This window comes from Desmodus rotundus, chromosome 5 (genome assembly GCF_022682495.2).
Source record: "Desmodus rotundus isolate HL8 chromosome 5, HLdesRot8A.1, whole genome shotgun sequence".
Lineage (NCBI taxonomy): Eukaryota > Metazoa > Chordata > Mammalia > Chiroptera > Phyllostomidae > Desmodus > Desmodus rotundus.
In genome coordinates this window covers 85,574,708-85,597,630 of record NC_071391.1, presented here as the reverse complement: position 1 = coordinate 85,597,630, position 22,923 = coordinate 85,574,708, and positions in this window count along the sequence as shown.

The window sequence follows — 22,923 nt, the reverse complement described above, 5'->3', positions numbered from 1 at the left end:
TCTAATCTATATAATTTTATTAACCTATGCCATCCCAATAAATTCAATAATAATTAAAAATATGTACAGCGTGCTATGCCTGTCCAGAGGAGAGGTGTTGAACCCAAATGGAAGTTGGGGTGGAGGAGGGAAGAGTTCATGGCAAGTTTTCTAGAAGGACACTGGAAATGTATATTCAGAGGTGAAGTGTATTTGACAAGGAGAGGGAAGTTAAAATGGAAGGTAGGAAGAGAAAGAATTAATGGCTTCATCTTCTCCAGGTGTCAGTCAAGCCTAGCCAGTTGTCCAGGTTCCACCACCTGTCAACTAAAACTTAATTGAGAGGAATCTCTCATCAAGAGGTTAATTGTGACACAGAGTCCCATATCCAGGGGAAAATCCATCACCTGTGCAGGCTGCTTCTTTTTTGGCATCTGGAGCAGTCTGTTCTGTCAGCAAAATATAGATATTTGCAATAGAGTTATTTTCAGACCCCATGTTCTTTCTGAGCTTATCTTTCTCTGAATATTTACACTATATATTTAATAACTCTTGGCATTCTTTCCAAATGAACTGAGAATCTCTCCATATCTCTTGGACCTGGATTTCACTGCCACCCAAATCCTGAATTGGAAGTGTTCTCAAGGGCATCTTCTTTCTTGTGAGCAGAGTAGAATTCTCAACCCAGGAAACAGAAAACTCACCAGGCAAACTTCATGACCTCGTTGGCCCTGAAACTGCAGCCTCCGATTCTTTCTGTAGTTCTCCAAGGGTCTTTTCTCTCATTCCCATAATTTTGACCACTGTTCTAACCTCTACTCTGAGATTTCCTCAACCTGTAGTTTTACCCAGTATCTCCTTCCTCTTCTCTCTCGTGTCCAGCATCTTATCCTCCCTTCCTTAACCCTGTCCCTTTTTGTTCTACTTCTCTTCTCAGATGACATGGGTGCATTGACTTTTGAGATGCTATAGGGGAGAGGTCAGGCTACTTGGTGGCTGAAGAAAGTGTGAGCAGACATACCTTCTAGATGATTCAAAACTTAAAATGTCTTAATTTTATATAGCTTTTAAATGAGTGAAAATGTAAATAAATTAACAAAGAGGTCAGCAGGAAGTAGACAGATCAAAGTACCAGGGAATCATATGGGAATATCTGAATAGCAGACCCAAGCCTGGGGAGTCATACTGGTAAGACTTTCTATTTGATCTCTGGGATTTATGGCAGGAGATTTTTGTCCTGGGCATTTACTGAAGACAGTGCTTGTCTTTGTTGGTCATTATTATGTAAAAGCCACTGGAGTTCAAAAGGGACTAAGGCCTAGAATCTGCAAGAAGGCCCAAGTGAAATCCCGCAGAGCAGCCAGGGCAACAGGAGCAGTGCTGCTCTGGCTCAGGCGAGGGAGGGGCTTTTATAACAGAGCCAGGACTGCTTGCAGCGGCCGATGTCACTGGGAAATGAAGTTGTTAAGTCCAGTCTAGGTAGTATGTAATTTTATAACAACCCAGAAAATTAGAGAGCAAGGATTTTCACAGAGGCCACAAATATCATTGACAATCTCCAACTGTGGGTGCTTGTAAGCAGGACATGCTGAGTCAGCAAAGTTAGGGTACTGTCCATGGGGGACCATGGGCTATACAGTCAGACAGACCAATCTACCTTCTGTACTTACCAGCTGTGAAAACTTAGATCAGCTATTTAACTCCTTAAACAAAGATAAGGTTTTAAACCTATCCCACAGGGCTGTGATATTGCAGGTGAAGTCCTAGGCACAATACCTGAACAGACCTGGCTATCCAGTAGCACCTATTCAAGCCTCACGGGTCAGAGTCAGGTGAAACATCAGAGCAATTCTAGTAATTGAAAATTGACTTAAATTTTACTTTGATTTAAACACATTTATTAAGTAACACTGCACATCGGCCCTGTGTTCATGCCAGGGACAGAAAAACCAGGATGGCATGGGTTCTTTCTCAAGAATTTCTCAGCTGGTAGGGAAGAAAGGTAGAGGAACAGAGTGGCGATGCCACATGGTGAGGTCTGTGAGAGTGGTGTGCACAACATGTTTGGGAGCATGAACTGTGGGGAGGGAGGTCAGGGAAGGCACCACAGAGAAGGAACAAAAGAGCTGGGCTGGAACCCCCAGGGAACAGCTGTGAATGAGCTGTCACCCCAGCCTGCCTGCCATTGGCATTCCCAAAGAGCAGTGGACTGAGCCAAGGGTGTCAGGGTGGAGATAGCCCAGTCTTACAGCTCCAGGAAAGAATGTCATGTCCCTTAAGGCAGCTCACACAATTAAGACCCCAACCATTTGCAGCTACTTCACACTCACCTTGTCTGTCATTGACAGACCATTGGCAGCCCTTTCCATTGAGATAAATACAGTATGAAAGGGTAATTAGATTGACTAATTTCTCATCCAAGGGAGCTCTCTCAGGCTCCAATTTCCCTATGGTCTTTGCATTCAAATTGCTTTAGAAATGAGAGTTAAAAAGGATTTGGAATTAAGGGAAAAGGGTGGAATGAAAGATGGACACAAGTTAGGGAGGGGATCTGAGTAGTATATACTGAGCAGACAATTACCTTTTCTCCCACTGCCACCTTACCAGTCCATCTACTGATTAGTTTACTAAATAACTTTTATACATTTTCTGGTTTCAATGTTAACAAACACACATGAGTTATGTGGATTCCCCCAGGAAAGCACAAAGAGTGATCTCAGTCAGTTCATTTCTCCTTTTTTGAATCTCAGTTTCTTCATCTTTAAGATGAGGAGTTTGGGTGACAACAGCCCCTCTGGATTTGTTCAGCTCTAATGTCTAGGGCTGTATGGATTCCAGTTTCATACAGCCACAGTTCCCTGGCAAACCTAGATCCCAAAGAGAAGTATGGAGAGTGGAGAAGGGAAAGGACTTTTAATTCAGAAGAATTTGGCTAATAGGGGAGCCACTGAGCAACACTGCATCCCACCAATGTGCCCTATGGTTTTGTGACAGCGCTGGGAAGAGAGAGCTATTTCCTAGGATTACAGAGTGCTTCAATTGACACTCAGCCTGGGTGAGCCACACTGATCCTTCCTACATCTGTGTCCCAAGCATCTGGTCCCATGCTTAGCACATAGTTTTTACTTGGTAAGTGCTTATTCTGCTAGCTGAACTGAATATTCAGACTTGCAAGGAACCAGAGAGAGATATATTGAATGGAGACTGAGGACAACCCATTTCTGCCCCTTAGATTTCTCTACAGATAGTCAATCTTGTTCATTATGGTTGAGTCTTACTAGTTTTCCTGTCAGAGACAAAACTTATTTCTAGTTCCGCAGACACCTTCCTTCCCCCTTATATACTGAGCACCTTTCCCTCTTGGCTTGGGGCGGAGGTCTTTCCCTCTCCTCATACTACCATATGCCTTCTTTGTGGCAGAGGCAGCATAAGGAGGTGACTCACAGTGTGAATCAACTTGTTAGTATTTACCTTCAGCTATTTTCATGCTTCTAATTCAGACAGGCCAGGCTGCAGAGCTTTGGATAACTGTTGGGTGGTTGACAAATCTATTTAGAAGATGAGATACAAAAGTCAGCATGAGTCAGTCTCTCTGAGGAGACTGCTCTTGATTACCTGCTTGTAGGAAGAAGATCCATCTTTCTTAAGCTGAGAAATGCTAGGGTAAAAAATCCTGCCCCTATCCCTGCCTCACCACCCAAAGAGAGAAAACACTTGGCCAAAGCTCCTCGTTGAATGCTTGAATTCAGAAGGTCTTAACTGCATCCCAAATGACAACCTTGTCCCAACAGCAGTGATAACCAGGGGACCTTCTCATTTGGAAAGTCCCTAACCTCTAATACACTGAGGCAGGTTTTGGTAAGTTTCACATAAAATGTATATTATTCTTGAAAGGCAGTAAGGTGTAGTAAGAAGAGCATGAAATTTGTAGACATATATTTAACTTTTGGCTCTATTACTTCTTAACACTGACTGAATCTCTTATCTGTCAAACAGAAATAAGTATACCTACCTTAAAATTATAATGAGGATTAAAGAATATTCAGTTATTAACTCAACAAATATTTATTAAGCATCACAAATATTAATCAGGATAATTAACACCTATGCTTCAATAGGTAAGCTATAGCTCAGTGATGCAATGCAACAGAAGTCTGAAGAGTTTTGTCGGGGTCATCCTGTACCCAATAACTCAGGGATCTAACCTCCTTTCATCTTGTGATGCGCTGTCTCACCACACACCAGCCAAGGTCACTGTGGCAGGAGAAGGGAGAGATGGTGAGGTGGATTGTCTCTTCTATGTGTCAAACCAGAAAGGGCACTTCACTTCTCCTCATGTTCCTATTTGCTAAAACTTAATCATATGCTTCCCACTTAGCTGTAAGGGAGACTGAGAAGTGTTTCTTCATTTTAGCCCAGGAAGAAGCCATGTGGGGAACAAATAATGTTGCCTCTGCCACAGCATGTAGTGTGTGTTGGGAATTATACTGGATGACGGAAACACAGAGATGAGCAAAGTCCCTGACCTCAGGAAGAACACAGACCAGAAATAAACTTGAATGTATCAGCACTATTAGCTCTTAAGATGATTCCACTCCCCCTTTAATTCTGTAATTACATTAATTCAATTCAATTTGTATTCAATTAATCTATAATTATGCCACTATTTCCTACTATCAATAATTATATGTATTCTAAATATTCTGTATTTTTAAAACTTTGATTTATTCCTACCAGTTTCCTGTGGACATTCTCACCTTCTTCCACAGACAGTAAATCCCTAGGGCTGGATTTAAATTTTGGTCAGGTATCAGTTCCCATGTAACCTAACGTACTACCAGGAACACAGCAGAACATTTCCCCCCCCCCCCAAATTTTGTTGGAGTTTATGTTTGTATCTTTTGTTTTTTTCCTTAATTATATTTCTCTTCTCCCTCTGCTCATGGCTTCACCAGGCTCCATCTTCCCCAGACAGACTGCCACAGGCTAAAGGAGGAGACACCCAGTTTCTCGGCCCAGCTCCCTGCTGACATCTCAGACGTCTCTCTCTCCTTCTCTGCCTGCCTGCCTGTTTGTCCTGTGACCAAGCAGAAGGTCACCCCTGGGAGAACTGCGCAGGCTCTCAGGAAAGGCACTGTCCACAGAGTTGACCAGCAGGCACAGGAGAAGCTTAAAGTAAACAAGTCAAAGGGGACCATTGAGAGATGCAAAGGAAGGCTGTGGTCACTCCAGGGAATTATCTGAGCTACCGCACGGGGCTCCCTTGCTCTGGAGTTGCCTAAAACACCCCCCTCCCCAGACCTAGTTGTCAGGGTGAGGATGGGCAGCACCCCAGTGGCTGGTCATACTCTGTTCCTTCCTGACAGTGCCTGGTCCCAGCTAGCGCTCAACGCTCTTACCATCCAGGCAGCCAGGTCCTGCCATGTTGGTGAACAATTAGGGATTCAGCCTCCCATGTTCATTACCCTGCACCTTTAATAAGGAGTGTTATCCACAGCTCCTGCCCAGGCCTCATTTAGATTTCTTGTTTGTAGCAATAATACCCTTTTAATATGCTAAATGAGCGAGCAAATGATCCTTCCTCCACTGGCAAGGTTTTTAAAAACATCTCTTCTTTAGTGGATGAAGGTCATTCTTTTGGCAGATTAATACTTAACTAGGAGGCCCTGTTTATTGTCTGGGGTCACTTCAGCGGCTGTCACAGCATATTAAAGAGCGCAGGATTGCCTGTGCCAGAACAATGCAGCTAGGTGGGAGGTATGGGAGGGGCAGCCCCTCGCCTGCTTCCCTTCCCTGGCTCTCATTTAAACTCCACAGCCGTTATTAATACTTTAATTTGTAGTGCATTAATGAATTCTAATCCCCATTATGTGTTGAGCAAATGGGCATTCACAAGTCCTATCTGTGGGTTAGGCAGATGCACTGATGCATTAGCCAGGGACGGGTGCTGGGTCCCTCTAGTGAAGGCGTGGGGAGGGCAGCCTAGGAGCAGCAGGGAAGTGTACAGGGGAACAGACAACCTTGAAGGCACTGTCCAAACCTTGGCCCCATAATCCTGGCTGTACCTTTTGCCTTCCCAGCAAAGGGAATCAATTTTCTTCATGCTTCAAAATGTTCCTCCTCTGTAAAATAATGATAATAATAGTACCTACCTCATAGAACAGGCAGGCATATAAAAATATGGTGATATAAGTAGATGGTATAAGACACAGAGAAAACACTTAATAAATGTCAGTTATTGTTATTCCCTGACCAAACTTCCTCCTGCCCACATCCCTGCCAGAAGCTGGAGAGAGTGGCTCCTTCTCTTCTGTCACACTTTCCCTACTTGTCTCTCTCAGCACTCCTCCACCTCTGAAGGCACTTGTGTATGAGTCTAATGACAGCAGGTCCCCTTTTGAGTGGGGACTATGCCATTCTTATTTTTATATGCCCCAGTGTTTAATGGCAGTGCTTGTCAAAAAGTAGGTTCTTCATTAAAGGCTTGTTGTATAAGCAATTGCATAAATGAGGAGCGGAGGACCGGGCTTTTGTTTTCCTGATTCAGTACCTATTTTCACCCAACCTAGGAGGACAGTTTGCTGAGGCCACAAAGCTCTCTTCCTGGCGTGTCTAGTTCTTACTCATCCTGAGCATCTGGTCAGCTCTCCTGCCCTGAGGAGACTTCCTGGGTTACTGCCCCTCCCTCCTCTGAACTCTGATTCTGTTTCCTGAGCCACTTAATGGTATCATTTTGGTCCATCCTTCTCTTGGGCTGCACAGTTAGTCCAAAAGCAAGCCTTGGGCCTCGCATTTCACTCGCGAAGCTTTGAACAAAATAAAATTACTCAAAAGTCAACTGATTTTAGTGTAGCATGGAAAGTGGTGGAACCTATGTTTATTTTAGAGTGTAAGCAACATGAAGGCAGAGACTATATGTCATATTTTTGTATACCTCCCATTGTAATCCCCTACAAGTGCCTTGTTCAATTTGGAAGGCATAATAGCTATTTACAAGGCTTACACTGGGTGAGGCACTCTGCTGGAACTTTACTTATCTTATTCATCTTCACAACAAGGCTGAGATATGTAGATACTGTTAAATATTCCCACTTAACAGATAGAGATGGTATAGGTGCATTACCTCGGTCAGTAATGAGTGTCCCAGAATCTTAGAGCTAGAGGAAACTTAAAGGTCATTTGGAATAAATATTTATATTTTCAGTTGAGGTGCTTGGGTTAAGAGAGGTTTAGGATTGTCCAAGGTTACTCAGCTAGTCCTCAAAGCCAAACCCTTTCCTCTTCCCACTGCATCCCTGCATCTGTTTTGACAGGGCGGGACATCCTGCTAAAGGAATGGAACCAGGCAGAACTAGAGTCTGGCGCAGGTTCCCTGGCTGGATGAGCCAGGACTCTGACATCCAACCCCTCCTCCCTCATGTCCATGAGCTGCTGAGTCAGGCCCTGGTCAGCATCACTCTGCCCTCTGGACTCCTTGGGTGATGAACTCCAATATAAGGCCTCCAAGTGCCTCAACTCAGACTGGCAAGTACTTACTGAGAACCTGCTGCGAAGGAAAAAAGCCCCCAGCTAAAACCCAGAGCTCCTGATCCTAGACCCATCTCAGCGACCAACCGTTTGAGGGTTTTCACACATGATTTGTGAACTCCATACCCACACCATGCGGGCTTGACCCAATAAGGGTTGGTATTCCAAGTGAAGGCCCCATGTGGTCAGGACCATAGTGCACCAGCTCACCAGTGACTACAGGCCACCCCCATCCTCTACTGCCAAGGTCCCTCAGCATCTCTTCCCCTATAGATTACAGCACACTCCCCTTTCCCTCCTCCTTTCGGTGTCTTCTCAGGACCCAAGGTCCACTTCTTTGGGAGAGAAACAAACACCTCTGATGTATAATATACCTCTCCAAACCTCCAACCTGTGGGAAACAATGAGCTGCTTTCTTCCATTGATGCAGAAATTTTGTTAGACTCAGATTTTGCTTTCAATGGTACTGGATAAACAGCTTCCTCGGTCTGCCATTTGCCACACAGTCCAGTATGTCTCTTTGTTTCTTTTGACAGAGATTTAATGGATCTGAAGTTCAGTGAATTAGAAATCAAAACACAAACGAGGAGACACTGATGATTGTGCTCTGCAAAGCAGTGGGCTCTCTGGCCAAGTTGCTATCTTGCTCTTTCCTGATGTATCAGCCTGAAGTCACCCAGCCAGCCCTGGCCTCCACCTTGGCTCTTAAAGTGCTCTCCGAGCCAATGGCAGCCTTTGCCAAGGAAGTGTCAAATCCCGTTCCATGTGTCTGTGTGGGAGTGTGCAGGGGGGAGGGAGGGTGTAGGAACACAAGGAATGTGTGAGTGGTGTGTATATGTGACACGTGGGGGGCTTGTATGAGTGAATTCATAAGAGTAATATATGTGGTGGGAGGCGGATGTGCATACGCATGAATGGAGGTTAGTCGTATATTTTTATTGTGTGTGTCAGAAAATTGTTGGTGTTTGAGTATATGTGCAACAAACACACCGTTTGTGTTAAATCAGTGCTTCAGTGTATTAGAATGATATGGATGTATGCATTGATATGTTTGCGAATTTTTGGTATGTGTGTGAATGGGGTAGGCGTTGGGATGTGTGTGTTTTAATTAAGTAGGGACTTAGGATACATGGAAGTGGTGTGTGTATGAATGAGGATAACTGGATTTTAGTTGTGTTTGTATTTTTATGTTTGGGTTGTATGAATTTGAGGACATCAATGAATTGTGAGTTTGTGAATACATATGAAGTAGCATTCTGTGTTACAAGTCTATATACCAAGGGTCTATATGAACAACTTGTGTGTAAAGATGGGCAGATGTGAGTGTTGTAGGTATGTGTACAAGTGAAGGTGTTAGTGAAGTGTATGTTTATGAGTGGGGGTTAGGGACAGAAGTGAATAAGTGATGATTGGATGTGTATGCAGAAATAACCCAATAGTTTGGTATATATATATATATATATATATATATATATATATATATATATATGAATATGAAGGCACATGCAGTGGTATGCTAGAATTGACTTGTGCAGGCCTTATGAAATTTAGGAATTTTCTAAGCTGTTTGTTAAAAACCAGCTATTATTAAAAGTTAAATTATATTTATTTACAATTACATAAATTATACAAACGAAAATAATCATTAAAGTTTATCTCTTCCTAATCACTTTACTTTTTTCTATATCTTGAGGTTATTTACATCTAGTCCATCAGTATAGTAGAATGGTGTGTTACTGCTCATCTCTTCCCAATGTCACATTCAGTGACATCTATGGATAACTTGAAATTGGCCTTGGTGGCAGTATTTACACTACAAAATATAGCAAATGCTGAAAATCAGGGCCTTATTGTGAAACATTTCTCATTACACAACTGTATATGAAAATGTTGGTTGGGTATTTATGAGGTGGGATTTAGAAATGTATGTGTATGAATTGGTGGGTAAGTGTGAGTATGATGAATTAATGTGTGTATTGCTATATAAGTACATATACTGGATAAGTTGGGTCATTGTTAGCCTAGAATCCATGGATCCTGAAGGTGTCTGCAGAGGAAATTGAGAGATTCCATGAACTTAAATAAGGAAAAAATTAAATTTTTATTTTTACTAATTTCTAACTCAGATGTGTCATTTCCTCTAATATGAATTAGGCAGCAAATCACTGTAGTATTAAGAGTATCTATGATTTTATTGCCAATAGAAATCACAGATATTTTCATATTATTTTATAGTTTTTGTAAACATATCAAAATATCATTTCTAGTCACTATATTAGTTAAGAGATCAATCATCAGACATTATTTAAAGCTTTAATAAGGAAGCCCATATATTACCAATCCACAGATTTCTGTTTAAAATACTTTGAAAACTGAACTTCAATATAATTGTTTTCCTTTAGAGTGCTATGTATTTTTTTAATTTTATTTTTTAAAAATATATTTTATTGATGATGCTATTACAGTTTCCCCCCACTTTATTCCCTTCCAACCTACACACCCCCTCCCACCTGCATTCCCCGCCTTTAGTTCATGTCCATGGGTTGTACATATAAGTTCTTTGGCTTCTACATTTCCTACACTATTCTTAACCTCCCCCTGTCTATTTTCTACCTACCATTTATGCTATTTATTCTCTGTATCTTTTCCACCTCTTTCCTCTTTTCCACCTACTCCCCTGCTGATAACCCTCCATGTGATCTCCATTTCTGTGATTCTGTTCCTGTTCTAGTTGTTTGCTTAGTTTGCTTTTGTTTTTGCTTTTTTTTTAGGTTTGGTTGTTAATAGCTGAGAGTTTGTTGTCATTTTACTGTTCATATTTTCAATCTTCTTTTTCTTAGATAAATCCCTTTAACATTCTTATAAGAAGGGCTGTGTGATGACTTCCTTCAACTTGACCTTATCTGGGAAGCACTTTATCTTCCCTTTCATTCTAAATGATAGCTTTGCTTCATAGAGTCATCTTGGATGTAGGTCCTTGACTTTCATGACTTGGAATACTTCTTTCCAGCCCCTTCTTGCCTGCAAGATTTCTTTTGAGAGATCAGCAGATAGCCTAATGGGAACTCCTTTGTAGGTAACTCTCTCCTTTTCTCTTGCTGCTTTTAAGATTCTCTCCTTATCTTCAGTCTTGGGTAATGTAATTATGATGTGCCTTGGTGTGTGCTTCCTTGGATCCAACTTCTTTGGGACTTTCCACTTCCTGGACTTCCTGAAAGTCTATTTCCTTTGCCAGATTGGGAAATTTCTCTTTCATTGTTTTTTCAAATGACTTTTCAATTTCTTGTTCTTCCTCTTCTCCTTCTGATACCCCTACAATTTGGATGTTGGAGCATTTAAAGTTGTCCTGGAGGTTCCCAAGCCTCTCCTCATTTATTTTGAGTTCTTATTTCTTCATTCTGTTCTGGTTGAATGTTTCTTTCTTCCTTCTGCTCCAAACCATTGATCTGAGTCCTGGTTTCATTCCTGTCATTGTTGGTGTCTTGTACATTTTCCGTTATTTCACTTTTCATAGCCTTCATTTTCTCCTGTAATTTGCAACCATATTCAACCAATTCTGTGAGTTTCCTGATTACTGGTGTTTTGAACTGTGCATCTGATAGGTTGGCCATCTTTTTGTTGCTTAATTGTATTTTTTCTGGAGCTTTGATCTGTTCTTTAATTTGGGTCATTTTCTTTTTTTGTCTCAGTGCACCTGTTACCTAGTAAGGGGCAAAGCCTTTGGTGTTCACCAGGGCGGGGCAACCCATGTTGCCCCTCGTATGTCCCTGCAAGTTGTGACGCTGTATGTAGGGGAGGGGTCCAAGAAGGAACAGTGCTGGTTGTTCCTCTCTCTGCCAGTTTTCAGATACTTCCCTCACTACTCACAATCAAATTGGGCCCCTCTGGTGCTGATTCTCGAGGAGGTGGGTTTGTGTACATTCTAGGACCTTGTGGGTCTCTCCAATGAACTCTCCTGTGAGGCTGGGAGTTTCTCCCACTGCTGCCTCAGCCCCCACAGGTATTTTCAGTCAGAGGCTTTGAGGCTTTATTTCCCCATACTGGAGCCCTTGGTTGCTTGGTCTATCTCACTCCCCAGTTGCTCCTCCCAGTTTATCTGCATACAAATGTGGGACCTCCCAGTCCACAAGCCACTGCCAGGCTGGGTCCTCCAGTTTTTTCTGCCCAGCTGCCTGTCTCTACCCCTCCTACTGGTCTGGATGAATGTTTCTTCTTTAACTCCTTGGTTGTTGGACTTCCACACAGTTTTATTTTCTGTCAGTTCTGGTTGTTTTCTGTTTTTAAATTTGTTGTTGTCCTTCTTTTGGTTGTGCGAGGAGGAACAGTGTATTTACCTATGCCTCCATCTTGACCAAAAGACCTATGTATTTTATTTTATGCATTTAAGCAAACTTTATGAGAGGGTTCATAGGTTTCATCAGACTGCCAAAGGGGTCTCTGGCACAAAAACTCATTACATAGATGCTGTGTGTATCTATGTATCTAGCTATGTGGTCAGCAGATCAGTGAGTTGGGGTGCTGTGTGTGTGTGTGTGTATGTGCTTATGCTCTGGCATACGGGAGTTTATCTGACTTATGGACTTTGGAAGTATGGGTGAGTGGGAATGGAGATATGTTTATGATCCAATCTTTAAAGGCAGATTCCTCCTTTTTTCCTAGGGAAACTCAAGGAGCCTGAGGAGGTGGGGTAAAGGAGCAGAGAGTGTTTCATCAAGAGAGGGCATGAGCTGAATTCTAAACCTTTTCCTTCTAACATGTACTTACTCCAAGGTCTTTTTATGCAGTGTTTGTTAACAGAAATATTAGATTTATTTTCTGAACGCTAGCCACCTCACTGAGTGTAGATATAATAACAATTCCCACCTGATAGTGGAACCTCTTGCCTTGTCCTTGCAGACTCAGATCTCTGGACACAGCACTTTGGCCTCACCATGGGTCACCATGTTATTTTATCTGTTATTTTAGTATATCTGTTTACCTCCAGACATACTAAAACTTACCCTGACCTACTACTCTTAGCCCTTTTTTGCTGAGCTAAACACCATTGATCCTTTAACAACACTGGTGTTGGGGACATTGACCCTTGTGCAGTCAGAAATACACATATAACTTTGATTTCTCCAAAATTTAACTACAATAGCCTTCCATTGGCCCAAAGACTTACTGAGAACATAAACAGTCAAGTAACACCTATTTTATATGTTATGTGTTTTATATATTGTAGTCTTAAAATAAAGTAAGATAGAAAAGAAAGTGCTATTAAGAAAACTGTAAGGAAAAAATACATTAGAGTACTGTATGTGATTATTGAAAAAATCTGCATACAAGTGTGGACCTATGCAGTTCAAACCTGTGGGTGTTGAAGGGTCAACTGTACACTCCACCATCCACTCCCTGCTCCTGCACAACCTCTGGGCCTTTCTTCACTGACCTCACCTCTCTTCAATCACCTCCACAGCTCTGCTTCTTGGCTGGGATGTCTGCTAATTTGGCTCAGCTAGGGAACAGCTTTAGGATTCTCCCAGAAAGTATCTTTGCCAGCAAAGAGGAGGAGGAGGAGAAGGTGAAAAGAAGAGGGTGGGAGAGGAGGAGCTGGAACTATACTCTGGGACTCCCTGCTCAACTGGTCCAGGCCCAGAAGGAAGTGTCTCTGAGTTAGAGTCCTGGGAAGGCTGCCATTTAAAAAGTTAAGTTCTAACACTGATTTGGCTTTCATTGTGGTATTTATTTGTCATCTTCTACCCTGGGTGAATGGAGTGATGGATCTCTTCTTCTTCTCTGGACTTCCAGTCTACCCCCTTCCTCCAGGTAAGATGCTCTCAGATTCTCCTGAAGGATAGCCAGTGGACATACCCCTGAGCCTCTGGAGAAGATAAACCTTTTCACTCTTTTTAAATCAGGTGTCACAAACCTTCCTCAAAAGCTGCTCTACCCCAAAATCTCTCCTGCTTCAGCATAAGCCTCTTGATCAACCTTGGAAAAGTCAGAGCAAAGCTGTGTGATCTTTGAGTTTGGGAGATAGCAACTAGCCTCTTTAGAAACCAGCCAGGAAGCTGGATGGCCTGAGAGCAGCACTGGGCCATGACCTTGAGACATCTCTGGAGCCAAAATGGTCTGTGTCTACCAGCATGGGGGGAGGAAAGTGATTTCTGAATAGACACACAATTTGGCTGCTTGGTGTCTGTGCATTCTTTGGGAATGGATGTTTGATGACCCCCAGGACTGTGAGCCAGGTTGAATGAAGATCCCAGAGGTGGCCAAATACACAGCAATGCTTCAGGCTTCTGGACATAATCTTACATAAGAGCAAACCAGAAATAAAACCAGAACCTCATACACTGACTGTGAGAAGCATGGAGTCACACTATTCTTTACTGCATACAAAAATTCCCCTCAGATTGAGATTCTTTTGGGACATGAAAGGGGCCTTTCTTGGGGAAAAGAATTGCAACCTGGCCTTGTCCTCTAAGTCTGTACAGGCAACCTAGCTGGATGCACTGGTCTGATTCACATGCTGTTTAATCTGTGCCACACACAGTGAGGGTATGAGTTAGTCACTGGAAGCCAGGCCGATGGCCTGAATTTGTGCATCCAACTCAGGGATGCATGGAGAAAGCCTGACAATGACTTCATCCTTATTAGATGCTGCTGCTTAGAAAGTATCTTCTCTACTCTTCTTCTGAAAAGTCCCATTTAGAAATCCTGGTGAATTCTCTAGGGAGAGCTCAGTTGCCCAGGGCTATCGAAAGGGCACCTGGTGGCTTTTGGTGCTTTCCTGTCAAAGCTTATCTGTATCTGTGTTGTACTTACCAAGAATAAAACACAACTTTGTCTTTTGCATGTAAGATTCTCCAGTCGTTCACCTGTCTCCATCCTTCTCAGGTTAGATAGCCCCCCAAACTTCTTACATAGGTGCTGCAACTGCAGACTGCCTGTTGCACTCCTCATTTTAGAGGAGAGAAAAGCTAGGCAGAGACTGCGGGTGGAAGAGGGTGAAATCTTGAATTTCCCTAGGTTCCCATTCTCACGGCTGGGTTGGAATCAAGTCATCTCCTAGATCAATGCAAAAGGCATTCATATACCCACCATCTCTGTGCTGTTCCTTTCTTGCTTACAAAGTAGCCACATCACTTAGTTAGGGACAGGCTTATGGGCTTCTAGTACCAGGATCGTCACTTTATTTGTATTACTTTGGCAAATTACCCAACCTTTCCAAGTGTTGGCTTTATCTTTTCTATAATGGGGATAACAATAGGATCTTTGTCACATGGTTGTTACCAAAATTAAAGTAAGCCATGTAAGACAATCTCCAAAGCCTACATGTATTAGTCGTCTATATACATCATTAGTGGTGGTGTCGTTGTTGCCTTCCATTCTCTTGGACATCCTTGAATTCTTTGTCCCACTGACTTTGTGGGTTTCCACTCAGCTTTTGCTCCATTATCCAAACCCACTTTTGCAGGGGGGAGGGGGTGAAATTTGTAGAGACAGATGTATCCTGGGATAGCTTCCCAAAGTAGTCTGTGGAAATGGGTTACAGTATGCCTTGAGATATGCATCCTGTCGGCACTTGCAGTGGCCACAGTCTCCTGAGAAGTTACCTTCTGCTTTGAGCAGCATTCTGAAGGGCTCCTCAGAATGCTGCCAGCACATCAGCACCTAGCATGAGAAAGGCCAGGAAGCACCTGAGTTAAAGAAGATTGGCTAGAAGACCACAAAAAGTTCACATCGGGTAAAATTTGTGATCCATACAGGCTGAGCAGAGCTCAGTGTCTCAGGAGAAGGGCCTTTTGGACTTTTCTGCAATGGGAGGCTCATAGGTATGTTTATAATAGTGTAGGGGAGAAGATAAGCATGTCAGTGCTGCTGGGGAGAATGCTTCCCACTTGAACTTGGATAATGCCATTTTCCACTGTCTAGCGTCCCAGGGTCAGGTATTTCTTTGCCTAGATTCTTGCACAGTATCTCCTCAATTATTTTTCATTCTCCTTGTTCCATCAAAGCTTTTCTGTGGATAAGCCATCCTTTCTTGGCTGTTAAAAGTGTGAGGACTCCTGATTCTAAGCAGCTTATTTCCTCTCAGGTTACTTACCAGCCCTGGTAGGTGGCCCTGGGTTTCTGAGAAACACCTCTCATACAAGCCTCTTCAGGTCCTGTGAGAACATCTTTAATGCCTGCAACAGCCCCTGCCGAGTGTTCTTGACCTCATCTGAAAAGACGTGTCAAACAAATCTCCTTCTAGTCACACATGATTTGATGGGGTGATGCAACCACAAAATAATCCTCCTCGCTGCCCTGATGGACGTCTCTCCATTCAGCAAAGTTGGTTTCTGAGGCCCTGTGCCTTGCATCTCACTCTGCTTTATATAGAGTGTCTCTAAGAAATGTGCTCTGGGCTAAAGCTTCACTAAAAGTGAGACAGGATGCCCAAGTGTCTATCCCAAAGTCCAAACCTAAAACCAAACAAAGAGAAGCCACCCAAAAAGTGAGAACTAATCACCAAATTAGAGTGAGGAAGAGGCTTGAGGCGTAGAAAAAAATACTTTTATGTTCAAAGAAAGAAGCAGAACTTCACACAGCTGGTGAGAATGTTCAGGAACTCCTTATCCCATGGGTTGGCTCAAATTGAAAAAGGAAAGATATTGAAGAAGAGAAGTCAGTGAGTTTTATAAGGTGATTAAGCAGAGCTGTTTTGAAGCCAGCATTTATTTAACATCTATTATGTGTCAGGCACTTTCCTAGGATTTAATATTCTTTGTTTGCTTTCATTTTCACAACAACTCTGTGAGTTACGGACTATAGCTGTTCCCATTCTACAGATAAGACTTATATAGGTAAAGGAACACAACTAATTGAGATGTGACCTAGGAATCAAACTTATGTCTAACTTCAAAGCCTGTGATAGATACTTCAACAAAAGTCTATGGAGCAATTGTTTACCTTTGTAGGTTGGTATCAGACTAAAGGGCAAAATTGCCATTCACTTATCCATCTCTTTGTGCATTCCTGTGTTCATTCCTTTAACAAGTATTCAGAGTGACTATTCTGTTTCAGGCACTGTGTGCTTGGTCACAGCATGTCCCTTGGTCTATGATTTAAAATAATCCACTAGGCTAACACCTTGTAAGGAAGTATTTTACTTCCATGACTTCTATCAAAGTACTAGAAACATATAGATAAAAAAAGCTAGAAGTCCTTGTGTCCCTCCCTATCTCTAGCTACCGAATTATTACAAATTGCATCATCAGTATAATTTCTAATTAGTGATGCTGCCTCCCTTCCCGCATGGGATTCTGGTGTGATTACACCACAGTTTTTCAATTGCCAAACACTACAATTATCTGTCTCAGCAGCTGATATCCTGTTTTCCCAAGCCCTCTTTTGGGGGAAAAATCACTTTCATATCAATAAACTCTGAGCTTTGTAGAGTAAGAAGCATTAACTATCAATTACCCAAGTAAAACCAATAGCTCCATCCATGTATTAGAACCTATCACCTATTTCTATCAAGAACATTTCTTTAGTAGCCACCCTCCCTTCTCTTGAAGCATTACCTTTCTCTTCTCTTCTGAATCATTTTTATGAGCACTCATACATGCTGTGATTTCTCCCCTATTAAAAAAAAAAGCAAACCTTGATCCTACTTCTTTTGCAGTCATCTCTGTTTCTTCCCCTTTACAGAAAACACCTATGAAAAATTGTTTTTCTTCACTTTCTCTAATTTCTCTCTTCCCATCTCCATTTAACAAACTCCAAGCAGATTTTTTCCCCCTGACATTTCACCAAAACCTTTTATCAGGATCACCTTAAATGTGAAGGCCATTTCTGACTTCTCATACTATTTGATGTGCAACAGCAACATTTGACCTAGTAGATCCCTCCTCCTTGAAACACTTTATTCACTTGTCTTCCTGATTACCATATTCATTGATTTTCCTTTAAATTTTCTGAATGCTTTGTCTAGAGTCATTTTTGTAGATTCATTTTAATCTACCCCACCTCCAAATGTCAAAGCTCTTTACTACCCATGCACATTGCCTTGCCTTGGAGTGCTCATTCAGTCTTGGGCTTTACATGTTGTCCTTTCTGCCTAGATCCATGTATCCATGCCTACTTGACCTACTGGAACTATAATGGGCATCACAAAGCCAACATGTCCTGATCTTTCCTCCTGCACTTTCCTCTCCTGTACCTCCTGCTTCTCCATTTATGGCAGCTCTATTTTACCCATTATTTCTGGTTCAAAGTTTAGTGATATCTTTGGCTCTCCCCTTTCTCTCACTCATCACATCTGATCTGCCAAAAAAAAAATCCAATCACTCCTGCTTTCAAAATATTCCAAGAATTGAACCACTTCTTACTACCCTCACTATTGATACTTTGGTTTGAGCCACCATGATCTCTCGTCTGAGTTAGTGCATTAGCATCCTAATTATTTTCCCGGATTCTGTTCTAGGTCTGTTCTAGGTCTCCTATGCCCTATTTTCAAAACAGCAGTCAGAGTGATCCTGTTCAAAACCCTCTGATGCTTCTCATCCCAAAGGTAAAAGCCCAAGTCCTTACATTGGCCCAGAAAGCCCAACACAATCTGGCTCCCATTTTCTTTGTGACCTCAGCTCTGCTCCAGCCACACTGATTTGTTTCTTAGATACAACAAGCACATTTCTGCTTAAGGGCCTTTGCACTTTCTTTTCTCTCCACCTAGAATGTTCCTCCCCCAGGTATCCACATAACCAGTTCCCTCAATTTCTTTTAGAACTATACTCAAACATCACATTTTTAGTAAGGTTTCTTTAGACCAACATCTCAAATTTTATCCTCTACCCCACATGCTTTTCAAATTTAATATATTTATTGATTATGCTATTACAGTTGTCCCATTCCCCCCCCCACTCCACTCCATCCTGCCCACCCCCTCCCTCCCACATTCCCCCCCTATAGTTCATGTCCATGGGTCATACTTATAAGTTCTTTGGCTTCTACATTTCCTACACTATTCTTAACCTCCCCCTGTCTATTTCCACCCATCATTTGTGTTACTTATTCTCTGTCCCTTTCCCCCCTCTCTCCCCCTCCCACTCCCCTGTTGATATCCCTCCATGTGAGCTCCATTTCTGTGATTCTGTTCCTGTTCTAGTTGTTTGCTTAGTTTGCTTTTGTTTTTGTTTTTGTTTTAGGTGTGGTTGTTAATAACTGTGAGTTTGCTGTCATTCTTACTGTTCCTATTTTTTATCTTCTTTTTCTTAGATAAGTCCCTTTAACATTTCATATAATAAGGGCTTGGTGATGATGAACTTCTTCAACTTGACCTTATCTGATAAGCACTTTATCTTCCCTTCCATTCTGAATGATAGCTTTGCTGGATAGAGCAATCTTGGATGTAGGTCCTTGCCTTTCATGACTTGGAATACTTCTTTTCAGCCCCTTCTTGCCTGTAAGGTCTCTTTGGAGAAATCAGCTGACAGTCTTATGGGAACTCCTTTGTAGGTAACTGTGTTCTTTTCTCTTGCTGCTTCTAAGATTCTCTCCTTCTGTGTAATCTTGGGTAATGTAATGATGATGTGCCTTGGTGTGTTCCTCCTTGGGTCCAGCTTCTTTGGGACTCTCTGAGCTTCCTGGACTTCCTGGAAGTCTATTTCCTTTGCCAGACTGGGGAAGTTCTCCTTCATTATTTGTTCAAATAAGTTTTCAATTTTTTGTTCTTCCTCTTCTCCTTCTGGCACCCCTATAATTCAGATGTTGGAACATTTCAAGATGTCCTGGAGGTTCCTAAGCCTCTCCTCATTTTTCTGAATTCTTGTTTCTTCAATCTTTTCTGGTTGGATGTTTCTTTCTTCCTTCTGGTCCACACCATTGATTTGAGTCCCAGTTTCCTTCACCTCACTGTTGGTTCCCTGGACATTTTCCTTTGTCTCTCTTAGCATAGCCTTCATTTTTTTCATCTAGTTTTCGACCAAATTCAACCAATTCTGAGCTTCTTGATTACCAGTGTTTTGAACTGTGCATCTGATAGGTTGGCTATCTGTTCGCTGCTTAGTTGAATTAGTTCTGGAGCTTGGAAGTGTTCTTTCATTTGGGCCATTTTTTGTTTGTTTGTCTTGGTGCACCTGTTACATAAAGGGGCGGAGCTTTAGGTGTTCCCTGGGGCGGGGTAAGGCTGGTTGCCAGGCTGTGATGCTGTATGTGGGGGAGGGGCCGAGAGGGAGTAACAGTGCCCGCTCCGATCTCTGCCAGATTTCAGTCACTCCTTCTGCTACCCACAATCAAACTGGGTCCCTCTGGTGCTGTTTCCCGAGTGGGTGGGCTTGTGCATGCTCTAGGCCCCCGTGGGTCTCTCCAACGCCCTCTCCTGTGAGGCTGGGAGTTTCTCCTGCTGCCACCCCAAACCCCACGGGTGTTTTCAATCAGAGGTTTGAGGCTTTATTTCCCTACGCTGGAACCCTGGGTTGCGTGGTTTGCTTCACTCCCCGCCGTTCCTCCTGGTTTATCTGTGCATGAATGTGGGGCCACAGGGTGCTACCCGCAGCTCTGCCTGCCCCGTTCTCTGCCACTGAGTCCCGTCCTCTTGGTTTATCTGTGTGCGAATGTGGGGCTGAATGCGGGGCCGCAGGGTCTGCTAGTGGTCAGACTGCCTGCCCCGTTCATCCCACACTTTGCCAGTCTCGGTCCCACCAGGGCAATGCAAGTCCTCTCTGCCCCGTCCCCGTCTCTGCCCCTCCTACCGGTCTGGATGAATGTTTATTTTTTATCTACTTGGTGTTGGACTGCCTTGTCATTCGATTTTCTGTCAGTTCTGTTTGTGCGAGGAGGCGCAGTGTGTCTACCTAAGCCGCCATCTTGGTTCTCTACCCCACATGTTTTATATCCCCATTTCCTTCTTTATTTTTTCTCCAGGTAACTTAACACCATCTACTACTATATATTTTACTCAGTTATCTTATATACTCTTGGTCTCTCCAAACAGACTATAAACCCAATGAGGGTAGCAAATTTTGATGGTTTTATTTATTATGGTAGTTCAGCACCTAGAAGAGTACCTGCTATGTAGTATGTTCTCAAAGGCATTGAATGAATAAATTGAATATTGAAGGGAAAAAAATGCCTAGACTAGAAAAACTGCCTAGCTTGCAAAAGAAACCTGAGAAACACCAAAATATATAAGAAGCCACTTCTAAAACCCTCACACTGGGAAGTTACTAGATACTAGGTCTCATATTTCTATATCTTGTCCATAAAGTGCTTAATAAAGTAAAATATTTGCTATTCTCTCCTGGGGACTGGAAGGGGGAAAATTGCAAATATTGCAAAAGTAGAAGGTGAAGGCCAATGATAAATTGGCTAGAATATTGCTTATCATGCTTTAATATCAGCAATAATAAAACACAATACTAGCCTTGAGTCAAGTGTCATTATGGGCTTTTATCTACCCAAGTTTTTTCTTGAGGCAGTTTAGTTCTGCTCCCTCTTCCATGAAAACATGGGCAAGTGATAAGTGATAAACACTTCTTAGCAACTTACATAGGAAGCTTGTCTGTGGGACTGCATGTCCAAAGAAGATGATAAAGCATGAGGTTGTACCCAGTGAGAATTGATTTCTCTTCTAAATGGTGAGTTTCATGTTGAATAACAGGCCCATTTGTTAAGCAGATCTGAGAAATGGGTGCTAACTATGAAGTCTTTTCAACAGCAAGAAGAATCTAGTGTGGGGAGGTGGGATTGAGGATGGTGAGAAAATGACAGCAAAAAATATATGTAAGTCATTTCAAGTGTTCAGAGGGCCTGACACCCAGGCTTTGCACTTTAAGCCACCCCTACCCGACACCACACCTTGTAGTTGATAGTCAACAAACGCAAGGCTTGTACTGCAGGTCCCTTACCAGCCATGGTCTACACCTCCCAAGTCTTCTTTCTCTGATCAGCTACTTATTCTGAGCTCCAACTTGAAGTATTGGCCCTAGTCCTACACTTTGTACTTACTCACTGCTCTTAATTTTCCTGTTTCTACCCAAGTGCTGATAAGGATTTTAGGTCAGGCTCCCTACTGGATCTTTTCACTCTTGTTCCCTAAACATAAGACACCTCCTCTCTCTCCAGCCCCTCAGCCCAAATCCTAGAAAGTTAAAGGAGAAGGAAACCCAGTCCTGATGACTTCCTAGCAGGGCTTTGTGTGTGCACCTGTGGCAGGAAGAGTTTGCAACTCTGGCAGCCAGGGTCATCTCATCTTACCAGCACCTCCTTGTTCTGTGTCTGATTCAACAAACTCCATGGCAACACAGGCCCTGCTCAGCTTACCTGATCTTCCCTGACCTCACTGTTAACAACTCTCTCACTTAGTTGAGTGTGGTGTAAGCCTCCCTCTCCCCATCACCTCCTTTGATTTCTGCATCCTTGCAGTGAGTTGGGTGCAGCCTCCCTGGGGAGGGCTTCAGGGAGGGGAGATTGAAGCCTGTGGGTGAAGGAGTGGGGAACAAATCTCTGCTATTACAGAAGTCCTCCTCTCGAAGACTACAGTTCAAGCAGAACAAAGTGACTGGTTGCTGATTTTTGCATTCAACAGGAATCTGACATACTGCATGTTCCTAATTTTTTTTTTTTAGTTTTGGGGCAATTAACACAGCGCATCGATGATTGTATCATTCCAGATATCTCCTGACAGCTAAGTGTGAGAACACATTCCTCTATCCTTCCTGACCCATAACTCAGACAGTCACTTATATGTGCACCACAAACTGAGGCTTCTTTGGCCATGACAAATATCCAGAATAGGCTAATTGGAAAAAAATCAGCCATTTCATAAGCGTAATGGTTTATGCTGAGTTTTTATCATTATATTTTTATACTAAACATTATTTTTATTTTTTTACTATCCTTTTAATTCTGATTTTACATTTGTAGAGTATTAGAAAACTTTTGAAGCATTTTCACATGCACCACACCTTTTGGCTCTCATAGAAGTCTTGTAAGGAAGGAAAACACCTATACGAATTTACTACAGATTGATATAAAAGGATGGCTTGGTTGAGACTAGAATGACAATTTTGAGGTTAAACAACACTCTCCTGGAGGACTTCTCAGTGCTCTGGGCTAAGAATATCATTCTATCCGTCATGAAATATTCAGGGACATAGTCACAGGTGTCAAACAACATCCTGAGATTTCACTGGGGCCTGGGAGCTTCAGGGGAAATTCTGTGAAGCTTTAGTTTATTTGGAAGTCAGAGCTTCATAGATACATCTGATGGACTGAATGAGGAAGGGTCCCCATGGAAAGGAGAGAGAATGGGAAGCTGTAGAAAGAAATCTCCATGAGTGAATAATGAATCTGGCAGGGTGAGCTGGGCTCAGCCACAGGGTCTGAGGACAGGAAGGGACAGGAGATCCTGGCTCAGAGTGAGGCTGCCCTGGATGCCATTCTACC